At 40.1% G+C, this 15,419-nt stretch overlaps 3 long non-coding RNA genes across 3 annotated transcripts; all 3 read right to left on the bottom strand.

Moving 5' to 3' along the window:
• Positions 1–20: 20 nt before the first annotated feature.
• Positions 21–4,004, bottom strand: LOC106552661 (uncharacterized). The gene is made up of 6 exons (XR_015698330.1): positions 3,832–4,004; positions 3,078–3,113; positions 1,863–1,898; positions 1,366–1,404; positions 795–866; positions 21–59 (listed from the first exon to the last, which is right to left on the bottom strand). It is a non-coding gene; the product is annotated as an uncharacterized LOC106552661 (long non-coding RNA).
• A 1,128-nt stretch (positions 4,005–5,132) lies between these two features.
• On the bottom strand, positions 5,133–8,757 carry LOC148042886 (uncharacterized). Its single transcript, XR_015698299.1, has 5 exons — positions 8,721–8,757; positions 7,549–7,620; positions 6,974–7,012; positions 6,512–6,547; positions 5,133–5,557 (listed from the first exon to the last, which is right to left on the bottom strand). It is a non-coding gene; the product is annotated as an uncharacterized LOC148042886 (long non-coding RNA).
• Positions 8,758–10,507: 1,750 nt separating this feature from the next.
• LOC148042885 (uncharacterized) lies at positions 10,508–12,459 on the bottom strand. The gene is made up of 4 exons (XR_015698298.1): positions 12,371–12,459; positions 12,064–12,093; positions 11,750–11,782; positions 10,508–10,538 (listed from the first exon to the last, which is right to left on the bottom strand). It is a non-coding gene; the product is annotated as an uncharacterized LOC148042885 (long non-coding RNA).
• Positions 12,460–15,419: the final 2,960 nt, after the last annotated feature.

Below are 15,419 nucleotides of genomic sequence, written 5' to 3'. Positions count from 1 at the left end.
TATAAATAAAAACTACTTACCAACAGTTCAGCCAGAGGACCATGTTTGAAGATTTCTTTCTACAAAGGAAACAAAGGGAATCAGTTCAGTCATGAAATTCAATTTTTCCCCCCTATCGCTTTGTGGACATGGCTCGGGGTGTAGCAGGGGAAGGATTCTGCAAAGTCTCCATTCCTTCCCCACTCCTGGGGCCAGCCAGAGTGGTATTTGCCAGTTCTCCGAACCACTCAAAATTTCTGCTACCAGTTCTCCAGAACCTTTCAGAACCTGCTGAATTTCACCCCTGGATCAGTTCTATTCCGATACCTATTATTAATTATAACTAGACCATCACAGATAACTTCAATACCACATATCAATTTCATCTATACTTTTTATTCTCCAGAGATGGGCTTGTGCCTTTCTAATCACAGATTGAGTGATAAAGCCTAAAAGACACATGAATTAACAGCAACCTGAGACTTGTTATTGTGAACAAAGCATTTTATGGGAGTTTTTTTTTCTTAAAAGACACATTATTGTCAGATCTTCTAAAGGTTTCCTGGTATCCTTGTTTAAGCCTTTCTCCTAAGGTAAGGAATGTGAAGCCGGACTCTTTAAACTTCCGACAATAGTCAAAACAATGCCTTTCTTTAAACGTTCCTAAGAGCTTATATCTTCCTGCTAGAATTCTTCCTGAAATGTTTGAAGATCCATTGTGGGGAGTGAAGCTCAAGAGGGCTGATCAGATTATATCCAAGGATAACAAAGAAGACATACAAGAAATGAGAGAACATAAGTATGTACCTACTTACTATCAAGTTATATATCAGTTTATCACCATGTGATAGTCCCTTAAGAACATTTAACATCTTCTCCAAGATTTTCTACAAGGAAGGAGAAAAAAATATTATCCTCTTTATGGATTCCTACATACCTACAATGTGCCAATGCAGGACATAAATATCTGGGTGGCTCTTGCCTGGGCCACTGCAGTCCATTAAAATAAACTGGGGAGGCCTTGAGGGCCATGGAGAATATTGATGTGAATAGTGAATAGAGCCAAGGTGGCGCAGTGGTTAAATGCAGCACTGCAGGCTACTGCTAGATCAGCAGGTCAGCGGTTCAAATCTCACCGGCTCAGGGTTGACTCAGCCTTCCATCCTTCCGAGGTGGGTAAAATGAGGACCCAGATTGTTGGGGGCAATATGCTGACTCTCTGTAAACCGTTTAGAGAGGCCTGAAAGGCCTATGAAGCGGTATATAAGTCTACTGCTATTGCTATTGCTATTGCTATCACCAGAGAAGGTACGTAAAGCTATATCAACATTTTGAAGCAAGAATATTTCACAAGAAACAACAGAGGATAAACAAAGAGGTATTTACCACAGAATCAGCCGTTGTACACTCGTGTTCTAGGCAGTCCTACAAACAAAACAAAAGGAATCACTGCTTCTTTCATATCACAGAAGACATAACTTCTACAACCACATTTTCAACAATTTTGCTGAAAGCGGCATTCCAGTTTATGGTAGAACTGGTCCTACTGACTGAGGCATCTCTTAATGACAATCACACCAAAAAAGTCATAAAAGCTGGGCAGTCATGTGGGTAGCTCGATTTATACCAACTGAGCAACAAAACTTCATTTGGACCACACAGATGTGTCACATCAGAAGGGGTCAGAAATTATGAGGAGAGAAAGAAATTGTTCAGAACAGTCTTCCCCAGTGGAAAAATGCTCCTTGGGGACAGTTCTGAAAAGCCTTGTCCATACATAGAACCAAAAGAAGTGGGTCTGGGTCTGGGGCCAGTGTTTCATTGCAGGGAAGAAGAATATGACTCAAAAAAAAAAGGCAGAAGATGAAGAAAGAGCTACTTACCGTTAATTTTTCAACTTCATTTGCTTCCAAAGCGTTCTACAAAGGAAACAAGCACATCAAATTCTATTCTAATAGAAGACACCAATGACCGTTCCATCCATGCCCTCACTACCATCTTAGATGGCATTTACATCACTTGATGCTCTCTTCCACTTAGGAAACAACCATTCTTTTTTCAGAAAGAGAATCTAAAAAAGAATTTGAATTGAATTTGAATTCTAAAAAAACATTTAGCAAAAGGGCACTTGGAGTCACCCTTTTCAGAACATTGCCCTACATGTCCACATTTCATTCCTTACTCTAGATTTGCTTTAGTTATACACCTCTACAGGGAGTACTAGACTTACAACAGTTCATTTAGTGACCGTTCCAAGTTACAACATCCCTGGAAAAAGTGACGACCATTTTTCACACTTACGACCATTGCAGTATCCCTGTGGTCACATGATCAAAATTCAGCCCTTTGGCAACTGATTCATAGTTATGACAGTTTCAGTGTCCCTGGGTCATGTGATCGCCTTTTGCGACCTTCTGACAAGAAAAGCCAATAGATAAACTAGGTTCACTTAACTATCATTATTAATTTAATAACTGCAGGGATTCACTTAACAAATATGGCAAGTTGTAAAATGCAGCAAAACTCACTTAATAAATTTCTCACTTAACAACATAAATTTTGGGCTCAATTGTGGTTGTATGTTCAGGACTACCTGTAGATGCAAGATATGTGTTTGATGGAATGTTTTTTTTATTCTGCTTCACCTAGGCCCCCTGTCTTTTCCTCTTCCAAGAAAGTTCAAAGGTATTTATGTCTCCACCTACACTGCTCTTCTTGATTTTCAGTGTAGCCACACGAGGAAAAAGGGGCTACTGAAATCCCTCAATAGCATCAGAATGTCAGCTCAGATTCATAGCATTTTCTGCTAGGGAAAAAGGTTAAAAATAGATTTAGATCATCCTGAGTCCTAAAACTCTTATTTTGGTTCTCCACACACCCCTAGACGCTCCCCAGATTTTGAAGGTGGGTGGAAGGGTGGAAGTGTGTAATATTTTTAAAAAGTGAGTATCTGAGCTTTCATCATAAAATTCTCCTAAATATGAAACCATGGTATATCTACTAAATTTTGGTGGGATTGAATCCGAAACAGTCAGCTTAAACGCATGGAAGAAAGATATTTCCCATGGAAAAAAGAGGATGGTCAAGGAGCTACTTACGACCATTTTCATTGTATGTTCCTCACTCAGTGCATTCTACAATGGAAACAAAGGGTATCCGTTCAATTCTTACCTGACAACGTATATGACTTCTCCAATAGGGCTATCTCTGCAATTGCATATAAAAATGAATCCCTTCCCGGTTCACAGAGGTCCTTTAACAGACATACATGTCTCTTGGGTTAAAGACTGTGACTTCATGAAACGTTTGAAACAAATCTCTCATCCTGGATTTGCAAATGTGACTCAATAAAATAATCGATTCAAAATGTGGGAATGAAATCCATTTTACCAGCAAAGTTGCAACTGATGCCAGGAACATTAGATAAGTCACAACCGTTAGGGATAGAAACTCCCACATATATTTTTCACCCTCGGCAACTTTAAACTATGTGGACTTCAACTCCCAGAATTACCCAGACTGCATGCTTTAAGATGTGTAGGCTGTAATAACTTCCCTTTATCGGCTGGGGAATTCAGGCATTGTAGTCCACACATCTTAAGGTTGCTAAGGTTAAGAAACACTTCATTAGAAAAGAGAACTCTCCATAGCCCCTTCCTCTATTCAGAAGGATATAAGTTTAATTTAAAAGCTCAAATTCATGGCAGCATCTATGAATTGGTGTTTGGTGAGTGTTGGTGCAAATAAGAATCCATAGGTTGATATACAGTTGTTTTAACCCTCCAGAAAATTGAATAATAAGGACTAGGATTACCCCATGAAAGAGCACAAGATAAACAACAAACTACTTACCATAATTTTTTCCAACTTCTGATTGCTATTTTCCTATAAAGGAAATGGAGGGTCTGAGTCTGAGCCTCACATGATAACTTCATGATAACAAGATGACTTCTCCAACTGTTCCATCTCTGAATACTAGTGCATGTGAACGGCTTTTTAACCATCCCAAATAGAAAACCCATAGTTCTTACTAAAAGCGAGACACGTCAGTGTTTTAGGTGGTGGAATAAAGATAAAATTGGTGCTTGTTCAGTTCAAAGAAGAATATGAAGGAAAGAAAATAAACAAAATGTACTTACCGTATTTCCATCTCCACCAGCGGTGAATATACTCTAAAATGGGAACAAAAGCATACCTTTATAATTATGGTATGGCAATGTATCCTATTGGGGGGGTGGTGGCTCCAGAGAGTTATTATGGTCACATCTAAGAAGACAACATAGAAAGCATAGAAGAAATGAGACAAATTAAGTGTGTATCTACTTACTATCAGTTTTGGCACTCCTTTGCCACCATTGGCCTTCTTGATAATAGGTGTTATCTTTTTTCCGATTGACTAAAAGGAGGATGAAAAACCATTATGGATTCCGTCATAAATTGGGCAAATGCATGATAGGTGTGGGCCTTGCCTGGGCCACTGCTGCCCACTAAAATAAACTGGTGAACTCTTGAAGGCCACAGAGAATACTGATGTGATTGGCCTCACAACATCAGACTAGGAACATAGAGCCACATCAACCTTTGAGGTAGGCAGAATCAGGGAGGCTACAACAGGGATTGCAGGGAAAGTATCATAATATATATTAGCAGAATCTTGAAACTGCATTATTCCTTTTCAAGGAGAACAAAGGGAAGCTGGCTTTCCAAAACAAATTCTGATAAAACTAATCCTGGGAGGGGAAATGAGGAAACATGTCTCACTAGGAAAATTGCATCTGACAGAAAAACCATTAGAGTCAACAATTTACCATTTTGCAGAGAACAAAACCCACAATCAGTAAAGTAACTTTGGAGAAACCCTCCTCATCCAAAAAAATGTCCCTTGCAACAATTCCCAAATATAAGTTTCTCCCTTGGCTACTTGGTGTAGTGCTATTTGAAGCTGCTTTAAAAAGAAAAGTTAAAACGGATGAAATGTTTTGGCCCAGTCTTCTCTGTTTCTGCTGTGGAGTCTCTGAAGATGCTTTCTGGGAGTGGGAATTAACAAACAGAGTGTTTTTCGGATGCAAGAACAATATTACTCAGAAAAAGTAAAGAATTATGAAGAACCGTATACTTACAATTAGCGCAAAAATACTGATTGGACCTTTGCCTATATTCTATAAGGGGGGGAAAAGATAACACTTTTATTTTGAAAAGACATCACACGTGATTTCTCCAATGATGGCATCTCTACCATCTTTGATATCACATATATGAATCACTTTATTCAACAGATAAGATACATGCATTTGTTATCAGAACAGGGACTGACAGAGCCCAAAAGGCACACATGGGTGAACTGTGTTCTGAAACACTTCCTTGCATTTTCTTTTTAATACAATCTTCCTCAGTGCAAAACATTCTTGACGTCCTTGTCCACACATACAACCAAATGAAGTGAGTTTGCGTTTGGGTCAATGTTGTCATAATACAGAGAGGCTTCATTGCAAGAAGTATATTACTCAAAGAAAAGGCAGAAGATGGGAAAAGAGCTACTTACTATTAATTTTCCAATTTCTTTTGTAGTCAAAGCATCCTACAAAGGGAAGAAGCATGTCAACTTCTATTCTGACTCAAAGACTCCCAGGACATTTCTATCCCTGCCATCACTACCTTCTTAGATATCATTTACAGCCATTAGGAACTTAGGAAACATACTTTTCTTATCACAACAGGGAATGCTTAGTCTAAAAAGCACATTTAAATTAACAGAGTCCTTAGGCTTTTTTTTCCTTTTTGTTCCATTTTTCCATTTTCTTCACATTTATTATTCACCTATACATCTAAGGTATCCTTATGGTGGGTGTTGTTGTTATTTTATTCCTTTTATCCAGGGGTGGGTTTCAGGAGGTTCGCGGCGGTCCCTGCGAACCGGTTGGTCGGCGAACCCGGAAGTAAGTAACTTCCGGGAACGTCGAAGGATCCACCTGCCCGCCCGCGTTTCTTACCCGGTTTTGACGAGTTCTGCGCTTCCACGCATGCGCAGGACGCATACAGCGCCTGCGCCATCCTCCAGGAGCAGCTGGAGCATCGCACAGGCGCTAGTACACATGCGTGCACTGCGCGCGTGCACGAGGATGCCGCCAGCCCCGTTCCAACCGAACCAGTTGGAACGGGGCGAGAAACCCACCCCTGCTTTTTTCTACTTCCTCTGCTTCTTCCTCCTCCAAATAAGTTCAAATGTGAAATATAGACATAAAACATGCAGATTTCTGAGAAAATGGGCTTCTGAAATCCCACAATAGCATCATATATCCTCTTTAACTGCTACAAGAATGTCAACTGAGATTCAGAGCATTTTCTGACCAGAAAAAAAATCCCAAAATGCTTTAGATCACCCCGAGTCCTAAAGCTGTATTTTACCACTCAAACCATTCCCCCATTAAGGTTTGGGGATTGTTGGAGGTGGGGATTTTTTAAAAAAAGGTACGATTGCATGCAGGAAGATATTTCCCATGGAAAAGGAGAAGATGGTTAAAGAGATACTTACAATTATTTCCAATGTATGTTCCTCACTCAGTTCATTCTGCAATAGAAACAAAGGTTGCCTTAAGCTGTTTAAAAAAACAAATGCAAAGACAAGGCAAATGTTTTCATTGCACCTGCTAGGTTTGTGCTCTCAAGATTATGGAGATGCACAACTGACTCATCACAAAACGTGTCCCAAGGTCCTCACTTGACACACCCGCACCCGAAGCCCTTATAAACAGAATACTGACATTGACACCCCCTGAACTCCACTGAAGATGTTACCTAGCCTGGTAATGAAACATTCGGAAATCAATCCACAAGCTCGGAGAATGAACCTTTATCCTCATCCTACACCTGAGCTACAGATATTCGCCACCGTTGCAATGCTCTAAGTACTGGGGGAAGAAAAATGGAAGAGATGCTTCTTTAGACGCAAGAAGTTAAAGAAAGAAACAGAAGAAGAGAAATCAAAGCTACTTACTACCAATTCAGCCAGAGGACCATGTTTGACAAGTACCTTCTATGAAGGAAACCAAGAGGATCAGTTCTATTCTGATCAGATAACTATCAATAATTATTACTATAATATCGCAGGTAACTTTAGTGCCATATATCAATGTCATCTATATATTGCATTCTCCAGAGAGAACCTGTGCCTTTCTGATGGGAGTGATAAAGCCTAAAAGATATATGAATTAACAGCATTTTGAGACTTGCTAATGTTGTGAGAAAAATAGATTTTATAATTTTACTTCTTAAAAGGCTCATTATTGTGCAGCTTTTCTAAAGGTTTCCTGATATCCTTGTTTAAACCTTTCTCCTAAGCCACAGGGAAGACCTGTGAAGGCGGACTCTTTCAACTTCAGACAATAGTCAAAGCAACACCCTCCTTTCAATGTTCTCATGAGCTTAGAGCTTCCTGCTGGAATTCTACCTGAAATGTCTGGAGATAATTTGGTGGGCATGAGCTCAAGAGGTCTTGATCGGGTTAAATCTAAGAAGGATAACATAGGACACAAAGAAGAAATGAGATAATGTAAGTGTACATCTACTTACTATCAAGTCATATATTGGTTTATTACCATGTGGTATTTTCTTTAAAAAGTGTAATATCTTCTCCATGAGGTCCTAAAGAAAAGAGAAAAATCTTTATCCTCTTTTATGGATTCTTTCTCACTACGCTGTGCCAGTACAGGGTATGAGCATCTGGGTGGGCCATACCTGGGCCAATGCAGTCCATTAAAATAGATGGGGAGGGCCATGGAGGATATTGATATGAAAACCTCACATTAGCAGAGAAAGTACGTAAAGCCACATCAACTCTTTGAAGTAACCAAGTTACCAAGGTCAAGGAAAGCCACGGCAGAGATTCCAGGAAAGCTGCTATATTGTTGTCACATTTAGTAGCAGAATCTTGAAAGTCCATCCAAAGTCTTCATTACTTCTTTTTAAAGACAAGGAAGTTAAGCTGGGGCTAGTCTGACTCCATTTCCCACCCATACTACTTACACAGAGCTGAAGGACCATTTTCTTCTCCTTCCCTTTCTCAAGGTCAGAGCTGATTTTCCCTAAAAGCTGTATCCCAACCTGAATATTGAAACCCATTTTTTTACCACCAAGTCATCAATTTGAGTGCAATTTCGATGTCATTGTTGAGTTAAAAACATTTGACATTTTGCAGAGAGAAAAACCACAAGTAAGGAAAAGAAATTTTGTAGGGACCCTTCCAATGGTAAAACATTTCTCCTGAGGGTAATTTCCATAGGGCCTTGATGACACATACAGCAAAGTAAATAGGTATTGGGGTTTGGAGCCAGAGGTATATGGTTAATAACAGCAATAACTCCCAGAATTCCCCAGGTACATGCTGGCTGGGGACTTCTGAGAGTTGAAATCCACACATATTAAAGTTGCCAAGATTTAGAATCGCTGAGACTGATAATGGCAACAACAACAACAATAATGAATAATTGCACCAACCCTTCCTCATTTTAGGGCATCCTGCTTTAAAGCAGTGCAATGGTGGGTGCGTTTTAAGGAGTAAAACAGTGCCTGAAGTTCCTTTATCAAAACAGGCCTAAGATTTTAGCCTGGCCTTCTTTCTTAGGCCCTGGGGACAATGGCGATGGTTGCTGGGGTGGGAGAGGAATCCCAAAAGGGGTCCTTGATCACATGGAAGGAGCTTATTTCAGAAGAAAAGAACAGAGAAGGAACAAAGAGGCATTTACCACAAAATCAGCCATTTTACACTCGCCGTCTTCCATACAGTCCTGCAAATAAAACAAAATATATTGCTTTTATTTATTATTTATTTATTTTATTATTCTGACATAAACCTGATTTAGGACAGTTTTTCAGAAAACCTTACTCCAGTTTGCAGCAAAGCCCTAATGACTGAGACATTTTTGACAACCATCACAAAAAAGGTGATAAAACCAGTCCCAATGTCTATCTGTTCTGTACAGTATGTGATCCTAGGACAAAAGAATAACATGGCACCTGTATCAGCACAACTTCCTAAATTTAGATAGTTTTAAGTATGTAATATATTATGCAAACCCCAGAAATTCACTTGAATTTGTAGCCAACAGAAGTGAGTTGCATGAAATTTATACAACACTAAAAGTGTGGACCAAGTAACCCAGAGAAAGATTTAGGCTTCATTATATTTTTTTGGATCCTTTGAAAAATCCCAATTTCTCCTTTCCACATTTCCTGGTGAAACAGAGACTGGAAAAGGAGATGAGGAAATGCACCAACTGACACACAAAATAGCATTGGACCACACAGGTGAGTCACACCAAAAAGGGACAGAAATTACAGGGAGAGAAAGAAATTGTTCAGGACAATCTTCTCCAAAGGCAAAGATTCCTTGGGGGCAGTTCTGAAAAGACATACAACCAAATGAATTTGGTTTCGTGTTGGTGTTCTTATAACACGGGGATGCTTCATTGCAGGCAAGAAGTATATTTATTACTCAAAGAAAGGGGGGAAAGCAGACAATGAAGAAAGAGCAACTTACCGTTAATTTTTCCACATCGTTTTTATTTAAAGCATTCTATAAAAGAATCAAGCACATCAAATTTTGTCACAATGAAAGTACCCAGGATATTTCTAATCCATGTCATCACTACCATCCTAGCTACCATTTACATGAATTTGTACTTCGCTCCACTTAGGAAATACACATTCCTTATCAAAACAGGAAGTGACTCTAAAAGCAATTTTAATTAATGGTGTTGTGAGGGTTCTTTTTTTCTGCTCTTTTGAATTTGCTTCGACCTTCACAGAATCAAAATATGCCTTGAGAAACCCGAGGAATAATGGTTGAAACAGATAAGATTAGGAAACAGGAGCTATATCAGACATGGCACTTGGAGGTAATGTCCACATTCCATTCCTTAATCGAGATTCACATTAGTTATACAGGTAAGACATCTTTATGATGGAATGTTGTTTTTTTTTATATACCCCTTCATGTGCCCCCTTCTACCTCCCCTGCCTCTTCCTCCTCCAAATAGGTTCAAATGTGAAATATACTCATGATTAAATATGCAGGTTTGTATCTCTATCTACATGTGCTCTACTTGATTTTCAATGTAGCCAGGTGAGGAAAAGGAGCTGCTGAAATCCCTCAATAACATATTTATTCTCTTTCAACTGTTACAAGAATATCGTTCAGTTTTAGAGCATTTTCTGGCCAGAAAAGGGATCAAAAAAGATGTGGGCCATCCTGAGTCATAAAACTCTTATTTAGGTTCTCAACACACCCTAAGCTATTCCCAAAACTTTGGAAGTGGGTGGAAGTGTGCAATATTTATTAAGAATAGCTTTCATCATAAAACAAGATAGCTGTCCTTCTAAATATATAATCTTGCCATAGTTCACTTCTTTGTATATACGTATCTGCTAAACTTTGGTGGGGCAGAATCCCAAAAGGGGACTCTTGATTGCATGCAAGAGAGATATTTCACAATGAAAGGGAAAAAGATAATCAAAGAGTTACTTACGATTATTTCCATTGTATGTTTCTCACTCAGTGCATCCTACAATGGAAACATAGTGTATTAGATTAACTTTCACATGAGAATATATATGTATGTATGTATATATATATATATATATATATATATATATATATATATATACACATACATACATACATACATACATACATACATACATACATATATATATGTGTTTTGTTTTGTTTTTTATTTGTGCACAAATATAACAAAGGCAACAGTAAAAATATTGGGTTTCTGTCGTGATGGACTCTTGTGACGAGCCGATTGACAGATGATGGAAGCAGTTAGCTTCCTCCCATAATTGGGGCTTACCAGGGGTTGTAAAAATCTAATATATATAGTTATATATATATAATATATATATATTATATATTATATATTATATAATATATATAGTTATATATATATATAACTCTCCAACCACGCTATCTCTGCCATTTCATATATCATAAAATTAATGTCTTCCTTCTTTAGATACCTTTTCAGTACACTTTCCAAACCCCATTTCCAAAATATAGGTTATGTGGCACAAGGAAAGAAAGGAGGGACCTGTTCTTGATGTTTTTCCCAACTCCCTCTGGCCCCTGTGCCCAATCAGCTGGCAGCAAGGCTGATGGGCTAGAGGCCATTGTCTGCTTTGGAACAAAGGCCAAAATCTGAAATCAGGGTCGGCTAGGGGACTCCGGCTGAGGTGGGACTGGCCAGGAGGGAAGGCAGTCAATGGGGAAGCCCTCTGCCTATATGGATGAAGGGGGCCTTTGGGGAATATATTGGAATGGGGAGTGGGATGCAGTTTTCCTCGCAGTCTGTGCTTCCCTTTGTGGTATTTCTCTGAAGTTGATCAATTAAGCAGGGAAGTGGTGTAAGTTTAACTTAAAAATGAAAGAGCTGAAATTCATTGCAGTAACTATGAATTGGTGTTTGGTGAATGTGGGTGGAAATATGAACCCTTAGGTTGATGATAGTTACTTTTTAGCCACCAGGAAATTCAATAATTGTGATTACTCAAAGAAAAGAGCTCAAGATAAGGAAAAATCTCCTGACAGTGAGAACAATCAGTGGAACAACTTGCCTTCAGAAATAGTGGGTGCTCCATCACTGGAAGCTTTTAAGCAGAGATCGGACAGTAATGTGTCCGGAATGGTAGAGTCTCCTGCCATGGGCAGGGGATTGGACTAGAAGACTTCCAAGGTCCCTCCCAACTCTGTTATTCTGTATTCTGTACTTACTAGAACTTTATTCATCATTTCATTGCCACTTTCCTACAAGGGAAATGAAGGGTATCAATCTGATGCTCTCATAACAACACATGTATATGACTTCTCCAACTGTTCCATCATAGATAGCACACATATGAATGGCTGCATTTTTCAAAATAGGAAACACATATTTCTCATTACAGGAGGGAGCGATAGAGCGACAGGGCCAAAAACCCCAAACTGGAATTAATGGTCTTCTGAGACTTTATCTTTTTTTTCTCTTCATTAGGGGATATTTTCCCAAAGGCAAAAATAGGACATCCAGCATGATGTAACTTACTTACCGTAGACTCTTTATTGGCATTATTGTTATCCTGAAAAGAAAACAAGAAAATTTTAGGGTTAGGGTTGGCTCCCTTAGATGTTTACAGGTAATATAGCCACATATCCATATGATATGCAGCTTAAGTACCAATGAATTTTTCTTTAGATTAAAAGACTAATTACTCAAAACCCTCTGCCTGCATTTTCAACCCCTTGATCAAGAAATGTTAATTAAAGCATGGGGACGTGCTCAACAAAAGTTTCAACAGTTTCATCTGTTAGCACCCCAGCTGAAAGGCTATTTCAATCCATGAAATTTAGCCTTACCTGCTGTGCAGAAAGAGTAAAACTCAAAGCGAAGATTAAAAGGAGACGCATCTCCTTTGTTGCTTTTCACCTCTTCTGGTCCTTGCTGTCCTTCTAAGTGACTTTAATCAGCTCCACTGCCACGTTTTAATATCTTAATCCTTATAGGCTTCATTGCCCAAACCCAATGCCTTTATTGTTATTTTATTTACAAGGAAATGTTGAGCTTCCATTGCCTCGTGCACAATTATTCTATTGTCCATGCTCAAACGGAAGCTAGAATGCGCCCTCTGTGAAGACCTAACCCCATTCAGGTATCATACCTTCCTGAAATTTTTTTCGTAACATACAAAATTGATTGAGAACGACTGAGCCAAAGTCACTTCTGGAAACTACATGGCCAAAAGTGCCCCATGACCTCTTCTCGCCTGATTCTACTCCAAGATTTAACAATTCAGTCTGTCCAAAAATAAAGAAAGCCCCATCCCTCAAAGAATGAAGAGTTGGGGGGGGGGGGCGGCAGAGGTGGGTTCCTACCAGTTCGCACCTATTCGGTAGAACCGGTTCGTCAAATCTACCGAACCGGTTAGAAGAGGTTCCACCAGTGGACCCGGAAAGCAGGACACACCTACAGAAGAGGCTCCAAAATTTTTTGAAACCCATCAATACCACACACACACACACACACACACAGACTGACAGAGAGAGAGAGAGAAAGGAAGAAATAAATAAATAAAAAAAGAAAAAAGAAAGAAAAAGAGTGAGAGAGAGAGAGATGAAAGAAAAAAAGAAAAAAGGGACAGAGAGACAAAAGGAAGGAGAGAGAGAGAGAGAGAGAGAGAGAGAGAGAGAGAGAGAGAAAGAAAGAAAGAAAGAAAGAAAGAAAGAAAGAAAGAAAGAAAGAAAGAAAGAAAGAAAGAAAGAAAGAAAGAAAACACATGGCCAACAAGCCACTCCCACAAAGGAGGCCACACCCACAGAGTAGGTTCCAAAAAATTTTGAAACCCACCACTGGGGGGCGGAGTCATGACTAAATGTAATATGTGTATTTTTCTGCCCTGAAAGTTTAAGAGAAGATGGACCGGGATAGACCCGTGATGGGGAACCTATGGCATGCGTGCCACAAGTGGCAACCGGAGTCCTTTCTGCAATCATTTGAGCCATCGCCCAGCTAAGCTCCACCAAGCATGCACATGCCTTCAGGCCTCTGCAAAACATTATACAAGCCATGGAGAATATAATTATACACATCCAACAGGAACAGGAAGTGCCCCACAGAAGCAGGTAGAGGTTCATCCCAGAGAGGTAGGAAATGCATCACTGAACAATGGAGATGAATGCTAGAGTGGAATAAAGAGGCATACAAGGTCGACATAAGCAGTCTTCCAATATCTCAGGGGTTGCCACAAAGAAGAGGTAGTCAAGCTATTCTCCAAGGCACCTGAAGGCAGAACAAGAAGCAATGGGTGGAAACTAATCAAGGAGAGAAGCAACTTAGAACGGAGCAGGAATTTCCTGACAATTAGAACAATTAATCAGTGGAACAGAAGTTGCCTCCAGAAGTTGTGAATGCCCCAACACTGGAAGTCTTGAAGAAGATGTTGGATAGCCATTTGTCTGAAACAATATAGGGTTTCCTGCCTAGGCAGGGGGTTGGACTAGAAGACCTCCAAGGTCCCTTCCAACTCTGTTATTCTATTCTATTTTATTCTATGGAAGGAAGGAAGGAAGGAAGGAAGGAAGGAAGGAAGGAAGGAAGGAAGGAAGGAAGGAAGGAAGGAAGGAAGGAAGGAAGGAAGGAAGGAAGGAAGGAGTAAGGGAGGGAGGGATTCTTCAAAGCATCTGAGGGTAGAAGAAGAAGCAATGGGTGGAAACTAATCAAGGAGAGAAGCAACTTAGAACTGAGGAGGAATTTCCTGACAGTGAGAACAATTAATCAGCGGAACAGAAGTTGCCTCCAGAAGTTGTGAATGCCCCAACCCTGGAAGTCTTTAAGAAGATGTTGGATAGCCATTTGTCTAAAGTGGTATAGGGTTTCCTGCCTAAGGCAGGGGGTTGGACTAGAAGACCTCCAGGGTCCCTTCCAACTCTGCTATTGTATTGTATACACATTTGTACACACACATACACAATTCAATTTGGGTTATTTTCTTCCCACGCTCTTCCTCCATCTTATTTTGCAACAACCTTACTCCTTCTATCTTCTCAACCTCCCTTCTCTGCCTTCTTCTTTCCTCCCTCCTTTCTTTCCCCCCCCCTTTCCCCCCTCTCCTCTTCCCTTCTCTTTCTTACCCTCCCTCCTACTCTTCGTTCCTCTATTTTCAAATTGCAAGACCTTCAAGGACTGTTTGCTGAGCAGCATCTGAGATCCTAAAGGGAATCGATCGTTGCTCCTAAAACCCCTGAAGAATTCTCCGTCCTTTTCACATCCTTGGGTTTACAAAGGTGGGACTGAGGGATGCCAAGTGATGGTAGAGACGAGGAAGAGGAGGCCAGGAGTGAAAGGCATCACTTGCACAACTGGTGTGCCTCCAATTAGAATGGTCTTGCACCCGTTTTAAAGTAGGATGTAAAGTGAGATTTGGACATAGCAATAGCAGTTAGACTTATCTACCGCTTCATAGGGCTTTCAGCCCTCTCTAAGCGGCTTACAGAGTCAGCATATTGCCCCCAACAACAATCCAGGTCCTCATTTCACCCACCTCGGAAGGATGGAAGGCTGAGTCAACCTTTGAGCCGGTGAGATTTGAACCGCCGAACTGCAGAACTGCAGTCAGCTGAAGTAGCCTGCAGTGCTGCATTTAACCACTGCCCCACCTCGGCTCTTAAGTGGACATTAAGCGGACATTAAGTGTGAAACCTACTGGGTCAGGCTGGACAGCCTCTCAGGGTCCCTTTACTTCTATATTAAAAGCCACATAGGCAGAGTTGGAGCTTGCAAAAGAACAGGAAGCCAGTGCCTAACCACAAGATGTCCCTATGTCAAAAGCCTATGTCAAAACCCATGTCAAAAGTCCAAGGTTCAATTAAATTAAAATTCCCCCAGGCTGGGGAATTCTGGGAGTTGAAG

This window comes from Thamnophis sirtalis, unplaced genomic scaffold, assembly GCF_051295495.1.
Source record: "Thamnophis sirtalis isolate CommonGarterSnake01/CBP01778 unplaced genomic scaffold, rThaSir2_p1.2 scaffold_13, whole genome shotgun sequence".
In the NCBI taxonomy this organism is placed as follows: Eukaryota; Metazoa; Chordata; class Lepidosauria; order Squamata; family Natricidae; genus Thamnophis; species Thamnophis sirtalis.
The sequence above is the reverse complement of the archived record's forward strand: the minus strand, read 5'-3'. Positions and strand labels throughout refer to the sequence as shown.